Raw genomic sequence first — 25122 nt, forward strand, 5'->3', positions numbered from 1 at the left:
TCATTTAGGATGCACTAAAAGAAGAAGGAACCTTTTCCCACTCTTCTGTTGTGGATCGAGTTATACGAGATAATAAATTTCAAGCATGCAGATGTTGAGGCAGAGGAGATTAAGAAATATCCATTCGACGCCCAAAGCTACAATCTATATGACCCGCATTGTCTTGTAAAAGATCATTGCATGAGAGTACAGTTTCAATGGATCCACTAGGGATGTCATTGGGCGGAGGAGGAACCATGGAGATATTGTTATAGCTTCTCTAAGCCCAGTGAACCTATCGGCATCGTTGTGGAATGGTTAGTGAAGCAGTGTGAAGTAGCATCCCAGAGAGCACTAGCAGCAGTAGCAGCAAAGATGAACATACGAGTGCATGACAAAGGCAAGAGGAAGATTGTTGAAAACATGGAGGAACAAAGTTGCAAGTTTTGAGCAGACCTACTTGTGCAGAAAGCAGCTTTGGCAATAGAGGCAAAGAGGCAACAGCATGACAAGAGGAACGCGCAAAGGTAGAGGGAAAAACGGAGAATGGGGGAAACAGAGAAGGAGTTGCATGAGTTGAAGGAGCAACTCTGGAAGGAACAGGAGCTACGCAGATAGGAGAAGGAAGCGCAGTAAGAAGTGGTACAACAAGGGGCGCAACATGTACAAACAGATGAAACTACGCCCATACAAGTAGTCGACTCATCTGAACAGTTGGCACCAAGCAGACAGGGTGAGCCATCGCAGGAGTAGGACTTTGCTCAAGAGATTGAACAAGCACTTAAGAAGATGGATATAGACATGGAGTAATAGGAGTTAGAGCAAGACATCGACCTCATGCCTCACCACCAAGAGGTCGACCCACAAGCTTCACCGGATCCAGAAGCGAAGCAAGTCCCAAGTGACCAAGGAGACACTAAAATCCTTGGAGACAATCTGGAGGGAGAGATGCACAACATCTCATTCGATGAGTCCCAACATAGAGTTGTGCAATCTCGCAGAGTGTCAACTCTGAATGGTCATACATCTCCTATGCAATTTGAGGAATGAGTGACTGTGTCTGACATGCGCAAGCATCCAACAACATTGGTCGATGCTACCAGAGCATATGTCGAAGCCACTAGCTCTAGTGTTCATTTCGTCATAGCAGAGAATGAGCATCCACCCAAGCCGAATTGAATAAGGCAATACTAGATGAAGTATTGTCCCTTGACACAGTCATCTGGGCATTGTATTCCAAGTTTAGTGCCGTTCATAAGGCAATTTTCCATCTCAACGGTTGGCAGCAGCGTTGTGCGAGGAGAGCATGTATCTTGTTGAACGTGCATGATATTGTTGATTACATGAAAACATGGACAATGAGATACAAGGGAGCCCCGTTACACTTGCCTAAGATGATGAAGCCCAGAGAGGTCAAGCTAAAGGCATGCATCCAAAGTCAGATCCAGAACTATGAAGATCTCTCGCAGCTCATCACTAGTCTATAGGCTTCTCATGCATGAGTATTCAAGAGTATGGATGTTATTATGTGTGCACATGCAATCCTGTTAAAATTGGCAACCAGGGCAAAACTTCATGTGGGTCATCTTATTCATGACTAATAATATTTTTATTAGATTCCTCTCGTCGAGAGGTGTAGGATTGATATAAAGATCATCCAATTCTGATAAGTATTCATGGAGATATGAATTTATTTTGATTATGGAATTATTATCAAGCCGACCTACAACTCATGTAGGCTCAGAAGCCCAACAGTCGCATCTATTCACCCACCAACGTTGTGTATAAATATAAGAGGACTTTTCCTCATTTGGACTCACTCATCTCATCACATCTCTCTCTCTCTACTGCGCGGATATGGGTCTCTTCTCTACTGTGCTGAAATGGGTCTCTCTCTCTCACACATGTGAAGCCGGAAGCTGTTGAATTTGAAGCTGCAACTGCAGAAGTAAAGATTGACTTGCATGGCCTAGAATATCTCCTCTTTGGAACTGCGTTGTAGGTTCATCTGAACCTCCTTTGAAAGCCGCAACTTTTGGTGGTGGAATGAAGTCAATCCGACGAACGGTTTGCAAGATATCGACTGCCCTAGTTTGAAGCCGGAAACTACTGAAACTGAAGCTGCAACTGCAGAAGTAAAGATTGACTTGCGTGGCCTAGAAGATCTCCTCATCTGAACTGCGCTGTAGGTTCATTTGAACCTCCTCTGGAAGCCGAAACTTTTGGTGGTGGAATGAAGTCAATCCGACTGTCGGTTTGTGAGATATGGTCTGCCCTAGTTTGATAATGAAGCCGCTAATGCTGATGCTACTGATCTAGGGTTTGCTACTGCTGATATGAATCAGATTTATTGTACTATTTCTCTCTGCTGAATTATTGAAGATAAAAGAATATTTGATCAAAGGGTTTCCCCACACATTGTGGGGTTTGTCCCTGGCTAGCCGCCACATCGTGTGTCTCTTGTCTTGGCTTGTTTTCTGTCGATCGTTTAATGTTCTATCTGCACTTTACTTTATGTACATGTGATTGCTAATCAGTGGAATATAATAAGAAAAAGAAGTAAACTGTTATAAGCATAGAACATACCATAACTTAACATGGTATCAGAGCTGAGGTGAAGACAAAGCCCGAGCAAGAGCAAGAGCAATCATTGAAGAGAAGATTGGCAAGGCTATCCTAAAAGAACTATGGGGTCCTCAACACTCTTTCCTGCCGAAGACAAGCTCCATGAGAAAGCTGACTATCACAGATGAAAGATGTCTATCGATCTAACCCTTGAAGATCAAGGAGTGCTGGACCATGTAAGGGGCAATATTGTTGAGCCTTCATCAAATGCATCTGCTGCTGCCTGGAACAAATGGAAAAATGGAGAAGTCAAAACAAAGAAGATCATCTGGGACTCTATCGACAAGCGCTTGATGGCCTACATCTCTGATCTAGACACTTCCAAGGAAATCTACGACAGACTGGTGAGTTTATTTAAAGTTAATGATGCAAATCAAGTTTTGTTTTTTAGAAATAAGCTGAGGGAAATCAAGAAGGGTAAAGATAAAAGTATGCAAGCATACTTCTTAAGAATCACCGAGATCAAGAATGATCTCCTATCTATTGGGGAAACTATTACTGACAGAGAAATGGCACTCACAACTCTTGAAGGATTACCATCTGAATGGTATGTGTTCAGGACTACTCTTTTGAACTATAATGTAATTCTTGGTTTCGAGGAATTAATGGCTAGATGCATTCAAGAAGAAACAAGGGAAGAAGCGTAAGAAATGCCCATGCCTAAAGGTCCTCCTGCTGCCTTTTCTTTTCATGCAAAGAAAAGAAATAATTCCGGGAATAAATCAAAAGGAAAGGTTGGACCTAAGGCTAGAAGAAAATGACGATGTTACATTTGCGATAAAGCAAGTCACTATGCAAGGGAGTGCCTTGATAGAAAGGACTCACTCTAGGACGATGATCAAAATCCCTCTGATGGCAATCAAAGGAATGACAAATTCAACAGTAAAGGTAAGAGGAGAGCTGGGAATCAAGGAAGAGGACAAGCATTCAAGAAGGCCAGAAATTCCAGGATGTATTAAATGCACCTGACCTCAAAAAGAACCTAGTGTCCATCTCGGGAACGGAAGACAAAGGCTACAAGGTAACCTTCAGCGATGGCAAGGTATGTATATGGAAAAATAATGTTAAAGATGCCTTTATTCTTGGGTTTAGCGATTCATTATATCAGGTCGATGGAAGTCTGATAGGTGTCATGTCTTATGACACATCTCTTCAGTCCGAACTTTGGCATTAGAGGTTTTCCCCCCTTCATTATAAATCTATACTCGGTGTAAGACAAAAGGTGATAGGGATGCCCGAATTCTGAATAGAGAATGAAGGTGTATGTCCAGGATGTGCTGAAAGTAAGCTCAAAATGGGACCATTCCCCTCAAGCCAAAGCAAGACCTCTGATATATTACAATTGGTTCACTCAGGCATACCTGAGGTTGGCATTAAGAGGGAGACTACTACACCACATACTCCTGAGCAGAATGGTGTGGTGGGAAGGAAGAACCGCACGATGATGGAAGCTGTCTGGGCCATGCTACATGATCAAAGACTTCTGATGTTTCTATGGGCTGAAACTACAATCACCGTCGTATATGTACAAAATTGATGCCCTCATCAAGCATTGGGTTCCAAGACTCCTAAAGAAAAGTTCACCGCAAGGTGAACAATATTTCGACTTTGAGGAGCTCTCAAGAAGCCAACACTAGGGAACCGAAAGAAAAGGATAATGAATCAATGCCTGATGTAGAAGAACCCATGGATCTGATAGATTCTCATCCACATGAGCCTTCCTCTTCTAGGAAGAGGCCTTCATGGCTTAGGGGGATACTTGATGATGCTAAAGGACATGCTACACCCTAAGGAACCTTCCGTCAAAGTAAGAAACTTAATAGGTATCAAGAATACCTGACCATCATGAGCACGATCATACAAAATGAGCCTTCGTCATTCTCAGATGTTGTCAAGCATCAAGTATGGAAGGATGCTATGACCGAAGAATATGAGTCTATCATAAAGAATGATGTTTGAGAAGTAGTTCCCAGACCCCAGGACAAGACTGTTGTTACTTCCAAATGGCTTTACAAGATAAAGCATGCAGCAGATGGAAGCACGGAAAAGTATAAGGCTCGTTTTGTTGCTCGAGGTTTCTCCCAAAAGGAAGGTATAGACTATGATGAGATATTTGCACCTGTTGCCAGATATACGACCATCCTCTCGATCATAGCCCTTGCCGCTTCACAAGGATGGAACCTACATCAGATGGATGTCAAGACTGCGTTCTTGCATGGCTCGATCAAAGAAGAGGTCTACGTGGAGCAACCCGAAGGATTTGAGATTTATGATAAAAAATCTCATGTATGCAGGTTGAAGAAAGCTCTCTATGGGCTGAAGCAAGCACCCCGAGCATGGTATGAGAGGATCGATAGCTACTTGATGAAGCTGGGATTCACTAGGAGCGAAGCCGATCCTAGCCTTTACTTTAAGGTTGAAGATGACAAGCCTCTCATACGGGTATTGTATGTGGATGACCTCTTTCTAACAGGTGCAGACCCTCTCATTCACAAATGTAAGAGGGAGCTGGCCTCTGAATTTGAAATGAAAGACCTAGGACTGATGCACTACTTCCTAGGACTTGAAGTATGGCAGAAGCCAAGGGAAATTTTCCTATCTCAAGGGAAATATGTGGTAAAAATATGTTGGAAAGATTTGGTATGATGGACTGCAAGCCTGTGACTACCTCGAGGATCTTAACTTTTAGAAGTTATATGGTAGTGATGTCGGACCAGATTTGGGAAATGCCTCTGAGTTTCATAAACTCATTCGCATTGATGTTCTTGGTGAACCTCCGTCCGAACATATTTTTTGCAGTTAGCATTGTGAGCTCATATTTGGTTGAGCCTAACTGAATTGATGCCAGGAATCTTCTGAGATGTCTTTAGGACACAATCTCTCATGGATTAAGATACACTGCCGGAGATGTGAGACTACTTGGATATACTGATGTTGATTGGGCAGGCAGTGTGGTGGACCGTAAGAGCACTTTCGGGTGTTGTTTCACCTTGGGATCTGCTTCGATATCCTGGATGAGCACGAAGCAGAAGTCGGTGGCTTTGAGCACCGCCGAAGCAGGATATATTGTTGCTAGCATAACCTCGTGTGAGGTAGTCTGGTTGCGAAAGCTCTTCAGTGAGCTGTTTGGATTAAGATGATGTACAGGTTGATACACCTTGTCAAAGCCCCGAGGAAAGATCTAATCTGTGATTTTCTCAAACGACTTGGAGTTGGTAATAAACCCTTGTACAAGGGTCCTGCATGTTGCATACATTGAGCTCTGGGAGCTCTGAGGGCTTGCGGTTATTACTGGAGAAACATACGACCACAGGGTGACTCACCCTCCCCTGGTGGTGCACACTGGAACAAGATGATTCGCTCTCTTGTGGGACAAGATGATTCGCTCTCTTATGGAACAGGATGATTCGCTCTCCTGTGTAGCAGGATGATTAGTTCTCCTGTGAGGCCTGGATTGATGTGTTCTCCATGGCGATTGTAGCAGGATTGATGTGTTCTCCTGTGAGGCCTGGATTGATGTGTTCTCCATGTTGATTGTAGCAGGATTGATGTGTTCTCCTATGAGGCCTGGATTGATGTGTTCTCCATGGCGATTGTAGCAGGATTGATGTGTTCTCCTGTGAGGCCTGGATTGATGTGTTCTCTATGGCGGCCTGGATTGATGTGTTCTCCATGGCAATTGTAGCAGGATTGATGTGTTCTCCTATGAGGACAGGATTGATTAGTTCTCCTGTCGAGGCATCCTACCCATGCAGTCTGGGACTCATGGGAAGTACCTCTCATCTGATCAATGAGCAGGGAAATGAAGTTAGGGACCATAGTAGTACCGATGAACGCATCGTTGTAACTACTGTACTCCCTATGCTAGGATGACCTCCATTGATCTGGGATCAATGATACTGGTTTGGGACCAGTGGTAGGAGTTGTACCATACTATGACACTGACTGCGGGTCGGTTGAGACTGGTCTGGGATCAGTGGTACATACTCTGAGACTGACTTTGAGTCAGTGGAGGATGATATTGGTCTGGGACCATTGGAGTTGTACTCACTATGACGCTGACTTTGGGTTGGTTGAGACTGGTCTGGGACCAGTGGTACATACTCTGAGACTGACTTTGAGTCAGTATGATACATCCTCAATCATTTCTTCTTCTTCATAATTCGAACAAAAGCAGAGTAGAACAGAACAATGCAAGAGCAGAGCAGAACAGAACAAAACAGTACAAATCAGTGCAGGGTAGAACAAGACAAAGCAGAACAGGCAAAATAGAGCAGATCAGGGCAAGGGTCAGGCTGTACAAGGCAATGCATTTGATGGATGAATAGTAACGACCAATAGACAGATTGTAGATGAAGTTCTCCATGGTTGAGAGGGAGTGTTAAAATTGGAAACCAGGGCAAAACTTCATGTGGGTCATCTTATTCATGGCTAATAATATTTTTATTAGATTCCTCTCGTCGAGAGGTGTAGGATTGATATAAAGATCATCCAATTCCGATAAGTATTCATGGAGATATGAATTTATTTTGATTATGGAATTATTATCAAGCCGACCTACAACTCATGTAGGCTCAGAAGCCCAACAGTCGCATCTATTCACCCACCAACGTTGTGTATAAATATAAGAGGAACTTTCCTCATTTGGACTCACTCATCTCATCACATCTCTCTCTCTCTACTGCGCAGATATGAGTCTCTTCTCTACTGCGCTGAAATGGGTCTCTCTCTCTCACACATGTGAAGCCGGAAGCTGTTGAATTTGAAGCTGCAACTGCAGAAGTAAAGATTGACTTGCATGGCCTAGAAGATCTCCTCTTTGGAACTGCGTTGTAGGTTCATCTGAACCTCCTTTGAAAGCCGCAACTTTTGGTGGTGGAATGAAGTCAATCCGACGAACGGTTTGCAAGATATCGACTGCCCTAGTTTGAAGCCGGAAACTACTGAAACTGAAGCTGCAACTGCAGAAGTAAAGATTGACTTGCGTGGCCTAGAATATCTCCTCATCTGAACTGCGCTGTAGGTTCATCTGAACCTCCTCTGGAAGCCGAAACTTTTGGTGGTGGAATGAAGTCAATCCGACTGTCGGTTTGTGAGATATGGTCTGCCCTAGTTTGATAATGAAGCCGCTAATGCTGATGCTACTGATCTAGGGTTTGCTACTGCTGATATGAATCAGATTTATTGTACTATTTCTCTCTGCTGAATTATTGAAGATAAAAGAAGATTTGATCAAAGGGTTTCCCCACACATTGTGGGGTTTGTCCCTGGCTAGCCGCCACATCGTGTGTCTCTTGTCTTGGCTTGTTTTCTGTCGATCGTTTAATGTTCTATCTGCACTTTACTTTATGTACATGTGATTGCTAATCAGTGGAATATAATAAGAAAAAGAAGTAAACTGTTATAATCATAGAACATACCATAACTTAACAGATCCCATCTATTGGGACACCGACCTAGGCAAAGACAAAGGCACAGGTCCGACTAGAGCTTGACTCATACTTTGACGAGTTGATGCGCATAACCACTAGCCCAGACCTTGTGATCAATGCAAACACCATGCATGAGTATGTTGCTAGTCCGGCCGCACTCAACACAATGACGCGTATGCTATCAAACGAGTTGGACAAAGGAGCCCGAGCAGTGTACCTGATGCTATGGAGGCAAGAGTTCGTTTCCAGAAAGATGTCACCTTAGAGTACATGAACACCATCGCGGACTACCAAGATTGGCATCAGTTCACTACTATCGACCACCATGAAGATGTAAAAGAGTTGGTCTTCCCATAGTTGTTTGAGTCATAGTGATGTCTTGCATGGCTTTCTCAAGACTATTTTGTCTCACATGGGTATATGTGAAAATTGTATGTAATGTCTTGTCAAGTGTATGTTCAAGTTTCGATAGTTGGATGTAACAGTCATAGAGTAGATGAAGAGTCATGAGGGTATATGAACTGTCACAAAGGGGAATGTCAAGGGTCACCCCACCCTTTCCTATAAATAGTCCCTCGTAACTCGTTGTATGGGCTTTTGGTTAGCCAAGCTTCCGATAGGAGTATCTTAGAGAAAGTTTGGACAGTATTGTGACAAGCCTTGGCTTCTCCACTGCGCAGAGCTAGTATATCTCTTTGGAGGAAAAGGTGGCAGTGACTGTAACGTTCCGTTGTCAGAACTAGTGGTTGTTCATGGATGTATTGAATGACTAGAACTTACACTTCTTAATATAACAGAGCCAGCGTGTTTCATGCATATGTCGTATTGCATTTCATCTATCTTGTTTACTCTAAAGATATATGTATCTATTTTCTTATGCATGCATGTGTAGATATTTTTTGTATATGTATGTAAGAATCTTACTGGAACGTGTTGTTGGTTTAACCATCACTTTGGATTGCTAGCTAACTTTCCTTCCATGTTGCCATGCATCTTTGCTCGTGTGTTCCCATCTTAACTTCGTGCTATCACAAGTTTCTAAAGGGCGCACTTACCTCACCCTCCTTGTGTTAGAACCGCTCATGCACCTTCCTTGACTTGCCGCATATGTCACACCCTTGCTACAAATAGGGAAATCTTACTTGCCTCTGTGTGAAACCACGGTCAAGGCGATATTGTATGACCCACTGCTGGGACTCCTACACCAAATGGTCTGAGGTCTAATTGGGACTTCTTACCGAGGAGATCCCCTGACACGTTGGCGGGTCTAGCACCGTCAACATTTCTGGCGCTAGAAGGAGGGCCAGATGACAAGTGTGTCCTCTCATCTTGTTTGGAGCCTTTTCACATCTATCATGGACTATGCCACTCTCACCCGTCCATGATGTTTTTCACATGCCGAACATCTCAACATCACGAGGGAGTTTTTTGATCTCTTGTCCGAATTCACGTTTGATGGTGAAGGCAAAGTGGCATGGCCTGTGTTCTTACATGACTTCCTTTCCATGCTTGACGAGGAAGATGGATGTTTTGACAAACAGGCTAGTCTTCTACTTGCACACGCACTTCGTGAATCCCCACAACGATGGTTTTGCAGCCTACCGGTTGACAACATGCACTCGCTCGAGCATTTCTGTGATCTCATTGAAGATATTTTCCATCATTTTGATCCATAAAATCTTGATCAAAAACTGTTACAACGACGAAAGGATCCGCATGAATCGCCTATGGAGTTTTGGCAGCGCTTCTGTGTTTTGCAATTTCAAGCTCCAAAAAGCTAGATGAAATTTCCATATCTTTAGGATAGATTTGATTAACAAATTTGTCCATCCCAAGCAGAAGTTTGATCCCAAGCCTCGCTCAGCATACTTCAACGATGGAATTGTGTAATCATAGACCAATACAATTGTTGTCACAAGTGGTTGTCTGTCGTCCCCTCATCAAACAGCTCCACCACTCCAGAGTGATGTGGGAGAACATGCACGCACATCTGTTCAACTGCCACATCCTCCCAACATCACTTCACTTAATTTTCGCGTATATTTGGTTGTGAATCCTTTGAGTTGTCACATGAATTTTCTACCACAACCTCCGTCTTCGTACTCGGATGATCCTCCAGATGATACTGTCTTATGTTCTGCCATTCTGAACTCTACACTTGTTATGAACGAGGATCAAGCCATCGACGGAGTTGGTGTTGCACAACCAACATGCGTCGTCTATGTTGTACTACCAACATGCGTTGTCCTTCATAAAGAGTATGATTGGGAGCTTGAGCATCAAAACTCGATGAAGGATGACTCCCTTCTATCTGAGCCTCCTTCGTTCTTTCCTGACATCTTCGGTGAACATGACATCCATGATTTCGCATGTGTATCTCCATCTACAGCTGCACCCATTTTTTTATCATTTGCAAGACACACCAGGTGTTAGTCCATCATCTGACAACAGAGAGGATAAACTATACATTTAAAATCCAATTGACTTTTCATCTGCCTTTTCCGAAAACATAGAGGGTGAATTTGTCCGCTTCTCATCTGCCCCTCTGTTTGATTCATCAGATAATGAGGATGCCGATGAAATCATTGATTTTACTGATTGTAGTTGTCGTGATCTATTTACTCATGTATCTTATCACGATGATGATTCTATCACAATTTATTTTTCGAAGCCACCTGTTTATGATGATCTATCTGTCAACGAAGTCGAAAACCCCGAGACTGTCAAGGCACTTCAGCTTGAGTTGATGGTTATGTCAGGCCCTCACTACCCTAAGGTTGGTTTCACTTCCGATCAGGAAATTGTTGAAACACCCAAAGCTCATCATCACTCATCTATATGCATTGAAGATAAATCTCACACACAGATCATACTTCCTCTGCTCAAACTGCATGATCCCATCGCTCATGCATTGGAGGAATATTACATTTCAATCACACGTGCATGACGCAAGTTGTCTCTGTTTCTTTCATTTTCTTGCATTTCACAGTCAAGACTATGTGTATGCTTCATAGTTGCACGCAGTGTCGCACAACACCATGACAAGTCCACGGACTACATGTCATGCACTTGCACTCACTTATGTTATGTGGACACATTGAAACATGGAGTGTGTTTGTCTTCATTATTATATCTTTCTTGTTTTGTTGTTCACACAATCAGGTTGCTCGCGGACCATGCCTTCACCAACATGGGTCAACCAATGCGTCGGTGGTTGCATTGGAAGTATCACTTCACGTGATCAGGACCATGCATTGTTTGCTTAGGAGTAAGAGTAGTGTTTGCTTTTGGTTGTTTGCTTGCATGCTTGTTTGCTTGCATGCTTGTTTGCTTACTAGCCTCGCATGTTTGTTTCTCTACTTGCTTGTTTGCCTATTTGCCTTGCTTTCACATTTACTTATGCTTATGCTTTTTCTTTTCTTTTTTGCACTCGTAGGTTAGTTTCGCATGAAACTATGTGTGACTCTTGAAACAAGATGGGTAAAGTACAAGAGACTTTGTGCAACTATCACTAGTTGGTTATCTATTGTCTTGCCTCTATATGAATAACTTGTTATCTTTAATACATGATACGCCAATGGAAAATACGTATTGTTCAAAGAGAACCTTAGTGAAAACACAAATGCTTGTGTGTTAACTAGTGTCACCTACTCTAGTCAGTTGTTTTTGGGTTAACCCTTGGCAACTCAATCAAGTATAGTAAGGTGAGGGGAAAAACCTTAACAAGCATGTCAGAAGTACATATAAAACTACTTCTCTGAAGGAAAAACCTCTTTTTCTCCCAATAAGTTGGGATCCCTCTTCTGCCTTTGAAATGAATAAGTGATACGCACAATTATGAAAAATAAAAAAATGAAAAGTGAAATTTTTCAAAATGAAAAATGAATAAGGCAAAAGAAGAGAAAGGCTTCATGCGCAGAGAAGTGATGCAAGTAACTCCGCTGGGGTACTAACTAGGCTCGCTAGCAACAGAGTGATGCTTGTGTTCCTGTGTGACTCCGTCGGGGTACTCTCTAGGCCTGATGGCAGAAGAGCAACACGAGAGATGACACTAAGACTCTGACGACTATATTGCTTGTGCAGCAATATACCCCTCAACCCCGATCGAAACAACTATGTTGACTTAGCTTGGAATGTGTATCAACTGAACAAGAGCTTAGTAGATGCTACATCTTACAATCAAGAAAGTGTGAAATCAAGACGAACAGAGAAATAACCAATACTTTTGGAGGTGTTAGACTAGCTTTTCACGAACAAGGTCCATTCAGAGAGTTGGAGTTCTACCAATGTGTCACCAAGTGTTGTAGCGCCTACAACCACCCTCCAAAATTTTACCTTAGATTCGTTTTGGAGCCTCCCTACCAACCATCCTCGGCAACATGTCTTACCCTGTCAAGTACACAAGCCTTAGTGGTTTTCTAGCAACATGACAGCCTGTGCATGAAAGCTTGTTGCAATCCCCTCACAAGCTACTTCCTCTAACTTGGTCTCGTTGCAGGCTGAACAACTCCCTCATGGAATTGTGCAATTCCAGAGGGGAACCATCCTTCCCTCCTAAAATTGTGCAATCCTAACTGGCCTCAAGAATTGCATAATTCTATCTGTCAACCTTCCCTGGAAAAATTGCTCAATGTAGCCCAACAGGACTGCTCAGCCCATAAATTGTGCAATCCTAGGTAGCAGTCAGCTGCTCAACCTAGAAATTGTGCAATCCTTCTGGGCAGCTAGTCCATCTTCCTCTTAGAAACTGCACAAAAGCTTCCTTCAGTCAAGCAGGTTGTTGCATGTGCCATCGGGTTGACCAGTTCCACCCGGGATCGAGAAAACTTGACTTGCATGCGTGGGATTTTTTCTGGAAATAACAAAAATCTACATGAAAAAATCATCCCTACATTTTAGGGAGCTATTTTTAGTAGCTGGAGATTATAGGCAAATATCGTTTTAGAATATTTACTCCAAGTGTTGTTTTTTCCTAGATTTGTGGCATGCACGTCATGAGCCTAAAACTTATTTATTCGATGCTTCAGAGCTCACTTCTTCACATCGATCTTGGAGATTTGAGATCCCACAGCACATCCAGGAGTCTTCAACACATCCAGCTCAGCTATTTCTAGGTAAGTCCTCTCAATTTGTCTTTTGCAGCATTTCTGTCGCTTTTTTTGTTTTGGTTTGTGTGAGGGTTGTCTGCTTGATTTTTGTGAATGCTTACTGTCGCTTGCATGAATATTAGCTTGTACTAGCACCGTTTTAGTTTTTGCTAGATCTCAATGTTGTCGCATGCATAACATTGTCTTACACGAACAATCGTCGATTCGGCGACTTGCTTCACCCACATGCATGTTGTTTCATTTTATGAATCTTTCATTCACTATTTGCATGCACGATCATTCACTTCTATTTACACTCAGTATCACCATTCATTCACATTCACATCTGCTTTCAGTTGCCTGTCGGTGGATCTAGGCAGCCTTGGCCCAGGTTCAGCCTCACCAACACAGCATTACGCAATCATGAGAGGGAAGGCTCTGAATTCCTCTCAGAAAATGCGCATTTATGCCCAGAGACTACCCTCCAATATTGCATTAAGCAATTCTGAGAGGCAGTGGTTGTTGGCCCAGAAAATTGGACAATGCAGTCACTAGGCCTGAACCCTTACCAGTTGGAATTTTGTAATCCCAACAGCCAGAAGGCCAGTCTGGATTGCACATTGCGCAATCCCGGCAGCCAGCCAGCCTCCTATCCGCCTGGACTGCCTTTTGCGTAGTTCCAGCAGCTAGTCTCCCAACCTCCCAGAAAAAATTATGCAATCCTTGCCAATCAATCCCCAAGTATGTTGCATGTTGTTCCTCGAGTTTCATTTGGTTTTAGCTGATAGATTTCTTTCCATGCATGTCGTTATATCTCCAGATCTAGCAAGTGTTTTTCCACCTCTTAGCAGTTCAAGATCAATGGCCTCTAAGAGAGCAGGATCAAAGGACAATGACGGAAGTGCAACTGGAGCAAAAGTTGAGCGAGTGTCTACAAGTTTGTCGATCTATGAAGACACAAAGTTTATTGTAGACAATGACATCAAGCTAAAATGGCAAGAGATCAATGATGCATTTGCAGGCACATTTGGGGAAGACCTTGAAGACTGCCAAGTCTATGTGAACATTCACAAGTTCGGCTTGTACCAGATTGCATGCGGGTATCTCGTGTTCCCATGTGCGAACATGATACATTGGATCATCTCGCACACTGATCCTGAGATGATGACATTGAGCAGTGTCAGCAGGACATAATTGCTACCTTCAGGGCATAGGATTATGAATAGATGTATCAGATGTCGAAGCCCATCATCACCATGGAGACACCCTTCAGCATACCCAACAACAATGTCAACTCCAGTGATATCTTGAATAAATGGGTGAAGGAGCCAGCCAAATTCAGAATGACACCCAACCAGATTTACAAGACGAAGATACTGTGCAAGGCGTATCAATACTTGGTCATCTTTACATGTCGCTTGTATGGCCAAGAGAGCATGGAGACCTTCCCGCAGAGTTGGGTGATCACGTTGGACCAACTGGCCAATGAAGGCAAAGCATGCAACTGGTCCGACATGTTGGCTCACGAGCTGAAGGAATAGGTATTAAGAGATCAACAATTGCTTAAAGGTCAGCAAGCAAAAATCTACATGTTCGCTTACATCTTGGATGCAATCTATGCCCGTTAGGGGTTCCCGGGTTTGAAGTGGGCATGGACATCGATAGTGACCTCTGTGAACCCTTATTGTAAAATGTTGTCCGAGAAAAGCTTCAGAGTAGTCATCACACAGTTGTCTTATCATTTTGTCACCCTGGTGTACAAGATGATATTTGAACAGGATCCACCATACATGTCAAAGGCAGCAATGGAGGCACTGATTGATATAGCAGATTGGTATGCCTCACCGCCTGACACCTTCAAATGGATGTACAACGTAGAGAAGCCTTTGAATGTTCTACCGAATTTTTCCTTGGACAAGCTCGTCATGCAAGAAGTATCATACCACATCTCGATAAGACTATCATCTAGGGTGCACCAGAAGAAGAAGGAACCTTGGCCCGTTCTTCCATTGCGAATCAGGTTATAGGAGATAAGAAATTTCAAGCATGTGGATGTCGAAGTAGTGGAGATCAAGAAATATCCATTCGATTCCCGAAAACAATCCATATGACCTGGGTTGTCTTCTAAAAGATCACTACACGAGAGTATATTTTCAATGGATCCACGAGGCATGTCATTGGATGGAGGAGGACCCATGGAGATATTGTTATAGCTTCTATAGACCCAATGAACCGGTCGGCATCACTGTGGAATGGTTAGTGATGCAGCATCGGAGAGCACCACTAGTAGCAGTAGTAGAGGTGAACATACCAGTGCTCGACAAAGGCAAGAGGAAGATTGTCATGGCATAGAGGAGGAATAAAGCTGCAAGTTCCGAGTAAACCCACTTGTGCAGAAAGCAAATTTGGCAATAAAGTCGAAGAGGTAACAACGCAACAAGAGGAACACACAAAGGTAGAGGGAAAAATGGATGGAGGAAACAAATAAGGAGTTGCATGAGTTGAAGGAGCAACTCCGGGAGGAACAAGAGTTGCCCAAACAGGAGAAGTAAGCGCAACAAGAATAGGTACAACAGGGGGTGCAAGATGTACAGATAGATGAAACTGCACCCGTATAGGTAGTCGACTCATCCGAATAGTTGGCACCAAGTAGACAGCGTGAGCCATTGCAGGAGCAGGATTTTACTCAAGAGATTGAAAAAGCACTTGAGCAGATGGATATGAACATGGAGCAACAGGAGTTAGAGCAAGACATTGACCTCATGCCTCACCACCAATAGGTCGACCCACTAGCTTCACTAGATCCAAAAGTGAAGCAAGTCTCAAGTGACCAAAGAGACACTAAAATCCTCGGATACAATCCAGAGGGAGAGATGCACAACATCTCATTCGATGAGTCCCAACATAGAGTTGTGCAATCTCGCAGAGTGTTGACTCTAGATGATCATACATCTCCTGCGCAGTTTGACAAATGAGTGGTCGTGTCTGACGTGCGTAGGCATCTAGCAGCATTGGCCGATGCTACTAGAGCATATGTCGGAGCCACTAGATCGAGTGTTCACTTCGTAATAGCAGAGAACGAGCGAATGGCTAAGGAATTACAAATTGCCAAGCAAGGAGGAGAACTGGTTACAGCATCTGCCTGAGCAGAATTGAAGAAGGCAATACTAGATGAAGTATTGTCCCTTGACACAGTCATGTGAGTGTTGTATTCCAAGTATGGTACTGTGCATAAGGCAGTTGTCCATCTCAACGGTTCGCAGCAGTGATGTGCGAAGAGAACACATATCTTGTCGAGCGTGCATGCTGTTGTTGATTACATGCAAACTTGGACAATGAGATACAAGGGAGCCCTGTTAACCTGCCTAAGATGATGAAGCCCAGAGCGGTTGAGTTGAAGGCACACATTCGGAGTCAGATCCAGAACTATGAAGATATCCCACAGCTCATCACTAGTCTACAGGCTTCTCATGCACGGTTATTCAAGAGTATGGATGTTGTTGTGCGTGCACATGTGATCCCATCTGTTGGGACACTCACCTAGGAAAAGACAATGGCACATGTCTGATTGGAGCTTGACTCGTACTTTGAAAAGTTGATCCGCATAGCCACTAGCACATACTTGGTGATCAGTGTAGACACCATGCACAAGTATGTTGTTGGTCCGGCTGCACTCAAGACAATGATGCACATGTTATCAAACGAGTTGGACAGAGGAGCCCAAGCAATGTACTCGGATGCTATGGAGGCAAGAGTTCGTTTCCAGAAAGATGTCACCTTAGAGTAAACGGACACCATCGCAGACTACCAAGATTGGCATCAATTTGCTACTATCGACCACCATGAAGATGTTGAAGAGTTGGTCTTCCCACAGTTGTCTGAGTCATAGTGATGTCTTGCATGGCTTGCTCAAGCCTATTTTGTCTCACATGGGTACATGTGCAGATTGTATGTAATGTCTTGTCAAGTGTAAGTTCAAGTGTCCATAGTTAGACTTAACAGTCATAGAGTAAATGAAGAGTCATGAGGGTAGAAGAACTGTCACAAAGGGGAATGTCAAGGGTCACCCAACCCTTTGTTATAAATTGTCCCTCATAACTCATTGTATGGGCTTTTGGTCAGCCAAGCTTTGGATAGGAGTATCTTAGAGAAAGCTTGGACAATATTGTAACGAGCCTTGGCTTCTCCACTGCGCAGAGCTAGTATATCTCTTTTGAGGAGTAGGCGGCAGTGACTATAATGTTCCGCTATTAGAAATAGTGGTTGGTCATGGATGAATTGTATGACTGGAACTTACACTTCTTAATATAATAGAGCCAACACATTTCATGCATATGTCGTATTGTATTTCAGCTATCTTATTTACTCTAAATGATATATGTACCTATTTTCTTATGCATGCATTTGTAGCTGTTTTCTGTATATGTATGTATGAATCTTATTGGAACGTGTTGTTGGTTTAACCATCACTTTAGATTGCTAGCTAACTTGTCTTCCATGTTGTGGTGCATCTTTGCTCGTCTGTTCCCTTCTTAACTTCCTGCTATCACAAGTTCCCATGGGGTGCATTCACCTCACCCTCCCTGTGTTAGAACCGCTCATGCACCTTCCTTGACTTGCCACATATGTCACACCCTTGCTACCAACAGGGACATCTTACTTGCCTCTAAAAAAAACCGCGTTCAAGGTGATATTTTACTACCCACTGCTAGGACTCCTACACCAAAAGGTCTGAGGTCTAATTAGGACTTCTTACCGGGGAGATCCCCTGAGATGTTGGCGGGTCCAACACCGTCAACAGGTTCATGATTATTCCAATAGGGAAATGATTATTTTTGCAAAGGGACGAGAGGGAACCCTCACTATTTTTAGTTGTACCCACTTGGAATTCTTTCTGAGACGTTGTCAAAGAACAATATTACCTTGTCAAGAGCTATGAAGATAAGTGCATAAAGTGGGCAACAGTACGGCAAGGAGGGGACCAAGACGTGTCATAATTCACAAATATTTTTCATACCCTTCGCACAAATTTGGGTATGAAACATTCTAAGCGAAATTCAGTACTCAAATATTGTGGTTGTCTACACAAATACATCCAGGATAGATGGAGTTCCCAGACATCTCTACACTTAGCACCTGGTCCACCTACCAATACATTGTCAAGATCAAGTAGAAATTTAAACAGAAGAAGCGAGATTTTGGATCTACGAATCTGAAGCAAGAGAAAGGTGCCCCTAAACTGCAGAATAAAGGACAAAGCTAAGACGATGTGATCTAGGACAACCATTCAAAGCCGCAAGATAAGAACAACACCATGAAGATAAAGAAGGACACAAGAAAGTGGTGTGAGTTCCATAATAGCCCCACTCACAACACAAGTGAGTGTCGAGCCAAGTAGTCATTGGTGCCTGAGCTCAACGCTTCATTGTTAGATGCATGTTCTAACTTTGAATCAGAACCTAACATGGGGAATGACAAAGGGAAGAAGAGTGTTAATGCATAGCCCATCGCCACCATTGCCACCACCAAGCTCTAGAAGATTGAGCCTGGGGATCCACAAGAGGGGGAGCATCTCTTCCACTCACATATGTGGGTAAAGGGTTCTCTGTTGTAGTTCATTGTCGACAGTTGTTACAGATCCATTTGCGAACATCAATCCCAACATTCAGATCAGTGTTTTAGGGCTCATCAAACCCTAATTTCAGTTGCTTCATGCCCTAAACAAGTCACCCCTTTGAATGCCTCCTTCCCAAACAGTTTCATGACTTGAAGACATCCAAAAAGAGCCTTTAGAGGGACCAACACAGGTAAGCACTTGTAAAGGTGTGCTGCAAAGCAGTTGAGTCCACTGCCAGGGTGCTCTGCAGAGCACTTAGGCTTCCTTTCACCTACGCTAGGCAAGAATGAGCGAAATTCACATTGGGTTTGGGGAATATTCTTATCTTTTGGAGTCATTTAGAAGGTTCCCTCACTTATCAACTCCTATGAGCTTGAAAATAGATGAGGAATGAGTTAAGGTGCATCCTATCCTCTCATCCCTTCCTCCATGGAATTAATTCGAAGTATGGAAGGCCATTCAATGCCACCATTTATGACAAAACCTCCTGCATCTTCCTATAAATTGACCACTCATCTAAGTGATCAGGGGCTGGATTATGTTGAATTATAAGGAGATAATGCTGCTATGATATTTGGCTTTGAAGCAAGTATTGTAATGCTACGAGTTTTTCATGCTTTTGATGTGATGAGGATAGTTCTTTTACTATGTCAACCTCATTAAAAAATAAAACAGGTCCATGAGGATAGTTCTTTCACTGTGTCAACCTCGTTAAAAAATGAAACAGGTCCATGAGGATAATTTTTTTACTGTGTCAACCTCGTTAAAAAATGAAACAGGTCCATGAGGATAGTTCTTTTATTGTGTCAACTTCGTTAAAAAATGAAATAGGTCCATGAGGATAGTTCTTTTACTGTGTCAACCTTGTTAAAAAATGAAACATGTCCATGAGGATAGTTTTTTTACTGTGTCAAACTCGTTAAAAAATGAAACAGGTCCATGAGGATAGTCCTTTTACTGTGTCAACCTTGTTAAAAAATGAAATAGGTCCATGAGGACAGTTCCTTGTCTTGTGTCAACCTCGTTAAAAAATGAAACCAAGGATCTGAGGATAGTTCTTTTACTGTGTCAACCTCATTAAAAAAATGAAACAACTCCTGAGGACAGTTCCTTGTCTTGTGTCAACCTCGTTAAAAAATTAAACCAAGGATCTTTGGATGGTTCTTTTACTATGTCAACCTCATTAAAAAAATGAAACATTTGCTGAGGATAGTTCTTGGTCTTGTGTCAACCTTGTTAAAAAACGAAACAAGGAATATGAGGATAGTTCTTTTACTGTGTCAACCTCATTGAAAAATGAAACAGCTCCCATGAGCATAGTTCCTTGTCTTGTGTCAAGCTCGTTAAAAAATGAAACAAGGAATCTAAGCATAGTTCCTTGTCTTGTGTCAAGCTCATTAAAAAATGAAACAAGGTCCCCTAGAGAAAAGTTCCAACTCGAGTCTTTGATTAGATCTCGTAAAATCCCAGTCGAGTCTTTCACTTGATCTCGTAAAATAACCTTCATTCCATCCACTTGATAGCCACGACTACTCTACTTAGGTGAATGTAATGAAGCTTGGGGGGCATGCACCTAATGGTAAAGTTAAGTTTCCCTGTAGGTTATGTGAAGGGAATCACCCCATTCACTTTTGTCCCTATCTGAACGAAGCCAGAAAGGTGTTGGATAATCGTCATGCTTCACTGCAGCGACTTCCATCTGGTTACAGGAGACTCTCCCTTTCATCATGTTGGGGGAATGTAAACCAATCTCAAGCATAGTTTTTTGTTTTAAGCTTGTGCAAAAATGAAACTTAATTCAAGCATAGTTTTTCATTTTAAGCTTATGTAAAAATGAAACTGAATCCAAGCATAGTTTTTCGTTTCAAGCTTGTGTAAACATGAAACTAAATCCAAGCATAGTTCCCTATTGATCCGGATTTAAACAGGAACACAATAAAATGCAGAGATAATCATAAAGACAAATATGCAGCGGAAATAATACTTCATTTCATTACTGTAAAACACTGAAATATGCTTACAAATAGAAATGGAAATAACCCAGCTAGGGCGATGGTAGCTTATCTCTGAGAAGAGGTGTCGGCTACATGCCTCTGAACTATTCTCCAAAAACTGTGTTACAATGAGGCTCGAGGGCCTATTTATTGTTGAGAAACAATGGAAAACCCTTCACATTACAAAACCTAACCCTAGAAGATGAAACGCCAAATTTTGGGCCCCGTTTTTGGATAAGTTGGTACATCAACTTCCTGGGGTCGCGAATTGGTCGTACTATCTCCGTTTGACGCGCATGATAGCCCGTTGGAAAGATCTCTCTGAGGACTACGACGGAAAAGACGATTTTTAAACAAAAAAATTGTTGGCAGTGGATTTCCCAAAAAACGTCGTTTAGGGCCTCAAAACGGCTCCGGAAGTAAGTTTAAGACCCGAAAAAACTGCTAAAAATAGTAAACTGTGCTATAATTAAGGAAACAGAAAAACTGAAAGAGACAGTTGTGGGGGTCCAAATGGGATAAGTGGGTGGCCACCAACATCCACCTGGATCACCTATGGTTCAAGCTTGTCTAAAAATGAACCCATTTCCATTTTAACCCTCATGATTTCCATTCTATTAGCCTTTTTCGTTAGATGAGCCTTGGTTGTTTTCATCCCGTTGCCACCATCCCTTTGGCCAATCATACGCTTTCACTTGGTTGTTTTACCTTCTTTTTTAGGAATAGTTGCAATGAGTGGTCTTATTAGCCAGCCTCTTCACATAAATCAACATGTTTTGAGAAGTTCCAAACATCATTGGAACCAGTTGCTATCCTAGACACCACTCGTTCCTCAAAGTGGAGTCCTCTTTAAGCTCTTTTCAGACTCTCTAAACATGAAAAGATTGTCGAGCACTTTCCCTTTTGAGCTCGTTAACGGATTGGAAACGACATCTCTCTTGTATTATTTTACACTTTTTTGGGCTTGAGAGACAAATTTACGAAAAAGAACTTGTGGAGTTTTCTTTTTTCCCCTTTTCAAACTCTCTAAACATGAAAAGGATTGAGTTATCTTTGTCGTGAAACTCGTTAAAACATCAAATAGCGACAAACTTGTCCATCTAGACAAGATCGAGTTTCACCTTTGCTAGACTCGTTAAAACATCAAATAGCGATGGATTTGCCCGAAGGGTGAAATTATACAACAAGCATATGTTATCCTCCTCAAGCTTGATAAAAATAAAGAGGTATTGGTCAGCAATGACTGGGGAAAATGGGAAAAAGGGGAAAACCACTTTATGGTAGCAAGTCACTCTTGAACATGAAACTTTCACTCCATCATCATGAATATCTGGGTTGGGTTATAAGCTTGATGGTTATCACACCATTGGTCTATCATACCATCCATCATTTTGTTTGGGTCAATGCTACCAATTCATTTCAGTGTCATCGACATGTTCAAGAGAAGTCATTCAGTCAAAATTTATTAGCACATTATCCAAGAAGTTGACTTAGAAGCACCCTTCCTGTACCTTGAGGTTTACATGCATCAATAGTAGGTTTCTCGCTTTCGGAGATGGGCATACATCAATGGCCTTCGACCAAAAGACTTTTTATGGTGTTCGACATCAAATCATTCATTCATACCATGCAAAATGCATTGCAGTACCTTGAGGATCATTATCATTATCGGTGATTTCTCTCGCATCTGTTAACAGCTTACATCATCAGCTGGTAATCATATGGTGTCTTCCCATGTTTGAATTTAGATCACATATTCACATGGTTAGGCTCGTACTTGAGCGAACGATTGAATGAGATAGAAGATCCCGGATCTAGTTTCATCCATCTGGGTGATCCGAATTTGATCCTTGAAAATTAGCAAAGTTTCTATGACTGTTTCAGACTATGTCAGACTCCAAAATCTGTGAATAACGAGCTATTAGGAAGGACCTCTAGACAGTAGCAGTTGTAGCCAGCATGGAACAACGAGGACCCTCGGTCAAAGCACACTGACCGTTGGCCCATGGAGACCGCGCAGTGGCGCAAACTAGCAAACAGGGATTCTAGATCAGAAAACAGAGGCCGTTTCTGATGCACGATTAGCGTGAATCGTACATCGCAGGATAAAAACCTCAGAGAAGGAAAAGCTCCGGCACCTGGTCATGTGAAAAACATGGAAAACCGTGTGGAAATACCCAAACTGTCAGAAGGCGGGTCCCGCGCTCAAAACCAGCGAAATATCGTAGGCATTTTGGGTGGTAAGTGGGTTTGGCAGAGGACCAAGCGATGCCATTCACTGAATGACGCGTGTCTGGTGGATGAGAGAGAAAACTGCTCTCATCATAGGGTAATGGTTGAGCAACTCACCCGTGTGATAAAAGCGATGACCGTAGGATCTGGAGGCCTCAGATCAACGGCAGAGGTTGCACCCGATGGAGGACCAGATTTGATAGAAGAATAGGCTGAGGCATATGAAATTTGGGGTCCGACGTGACCGATGAGCTGGTGGATGAGTCATTTGGCGGAAGAACCGAAATAACGACTGTTCAAGGAAAAGCTAGCGCCCAGTTTGTAAGGAGACAAGTGGCCACCTCTCTATGAAATGTTACACAGTGGTGATGACACAAAAGTAGGGAATTCCAGCGGATAGAGACAGGCGATCCAAAGAGCTGGAAGAGGAAGCGAACAATCAAGGGACGGATTGGCTTTAAGCCACGAAGAGACAGAATAGAGAGTGAAGCAAGAAGCAAAGAACAAAGAAGTCGAGCTGACATGCAGAGCTAAGGAAGCATCGAGCAGACAAAATCAATAAGGCTTGAGAGGTTCAAGCAATCCCTGTGAGGATATCTGTTGGGAACTGAGTACCAAATTGGACTCATCCCATTAAGACCAGTTGAGGTCGAGACTTGGTAAGGGGGAGTCTGTGTACTCCAGTGGCTTGGGGAATCCAAGTACCACCCTACTAAGCATCATCTGTTACAGGAGACTCAAATTGAGCTCCTCATTGTAAAAACTCTACTTAAAGACACAATAGAAAAGGCCACCACTGAAAGCTGGACCAGGAGACGTAGCCCAGGAGGATTGGGTGAACTCCTTATTAAATTGTTGTGTTCTTGCATTTGCTTGTTGTGTTTCTCTTACTGTTTTCCAATGCCTGTGTATTTCACAATCTTATTGATCTGTTGCTTAAAATAACATAGGCACACTAGCACATGAGTCTGTAATACCTACATTAATTAACTGAGATCATACATAAGTGATTTTCAGATCATCGAGCTGTGATTTCAGGAGTACTAAACCATATGTACAATGGCTTTACATTGATGGTCATTTTGATCATGGGTCTATATCTGTAGACGACTATTTATGTACATGTCATGAAAGTTTATAAGCTGAGCATGGGTATGCCTTCCCTTAGCAATTCATGTAAAATCAAATATCATGATATATGTATTGTAATTGATGCAGGTCACCTTCGACTTCGATACCTCCTCATCACATCGTAAATCATTTCATTCGACATTGGAATTTTTCCGACTTCATGCTTTAGGGGGCAGCTGTTACAGATCCACTTGGGAACATCAATCCCAACATTCAGATCAGTGTTTTAGGGCTCATCAAACCCTAATTTCAGTTGCTTCATGCCCTAAACAAGTCACCCCTTTGAATGCCTCCTTCCCATACAGTTTTATGACTTGAAGACATCCAGAAATAGCCACTATAGGGACCAGCGTAGGTAAGCCCTTGTAAAGGTACACTGCAGAGCAGTTGATTTCACTGTCAGGGTGCTCTGTAGAGCACTTAGGCTTCCTTTCACCTGCGTTGGGCGAGAATGAGCGAAATTCACATAAGGTTTGGGGAATATTATTATCTTTTGGAGTCATCTATAAGGTTCCCTCACTTATCAACTCCTATGAGCTCGAAAATGAATGAGGAATGAGTTAAGGTGCATCCTATCCTCTCATCCCTTCCTCCATGGAACTAATTCTAAGTATGGAAGGCCATTCAATGCCACCATTTATGACAAAACCTCCTTCATCTTCCTATAAATTGACCACTCATCTAATTGATCAGGGGCTGGATTATGTTGAATTGTAAGGAGATAATGTTGCTATTAGAATTGGCTTTGAAGCAAGTATTTTAATGCTACAAGTTTGTCATGTTTTTGATGTGATGTGGATGGGATCCAAGCTGGAAGAATGGCTTTGAATCAAACACCAATGGTTGTAATTCCTTCTTCTATCTAATAAAGTGTTTGAACCTTTTTCCCATATGTTTGTATTGTTTCATAATGCTTATATGTGTGAATTGTATCTGATTCCTTTCACTTATATTCAATAGATCATGTGCTTTGATCGGTTCTTTGTTTTCTGTTGTGTTTACAAGGTACTTCTCAAGCATATTAA

The sequence above is a fragment of the Pinus tabuliformis genome, chromosome 5_2 (assembly GCF_031772625.1).
Source record: "Pinus tabuliformis cultivar Carrire ecotype Pingquan chromosome 5_2, CPIR1, whole genome shotgun sequence".
Taxonomy (NCBI): Eukaryota; Viridiplantae; Streptophyta; class Pinopsida; order Pinales; family Pinaceae; genus Pinus; species Pinus tabuliformis.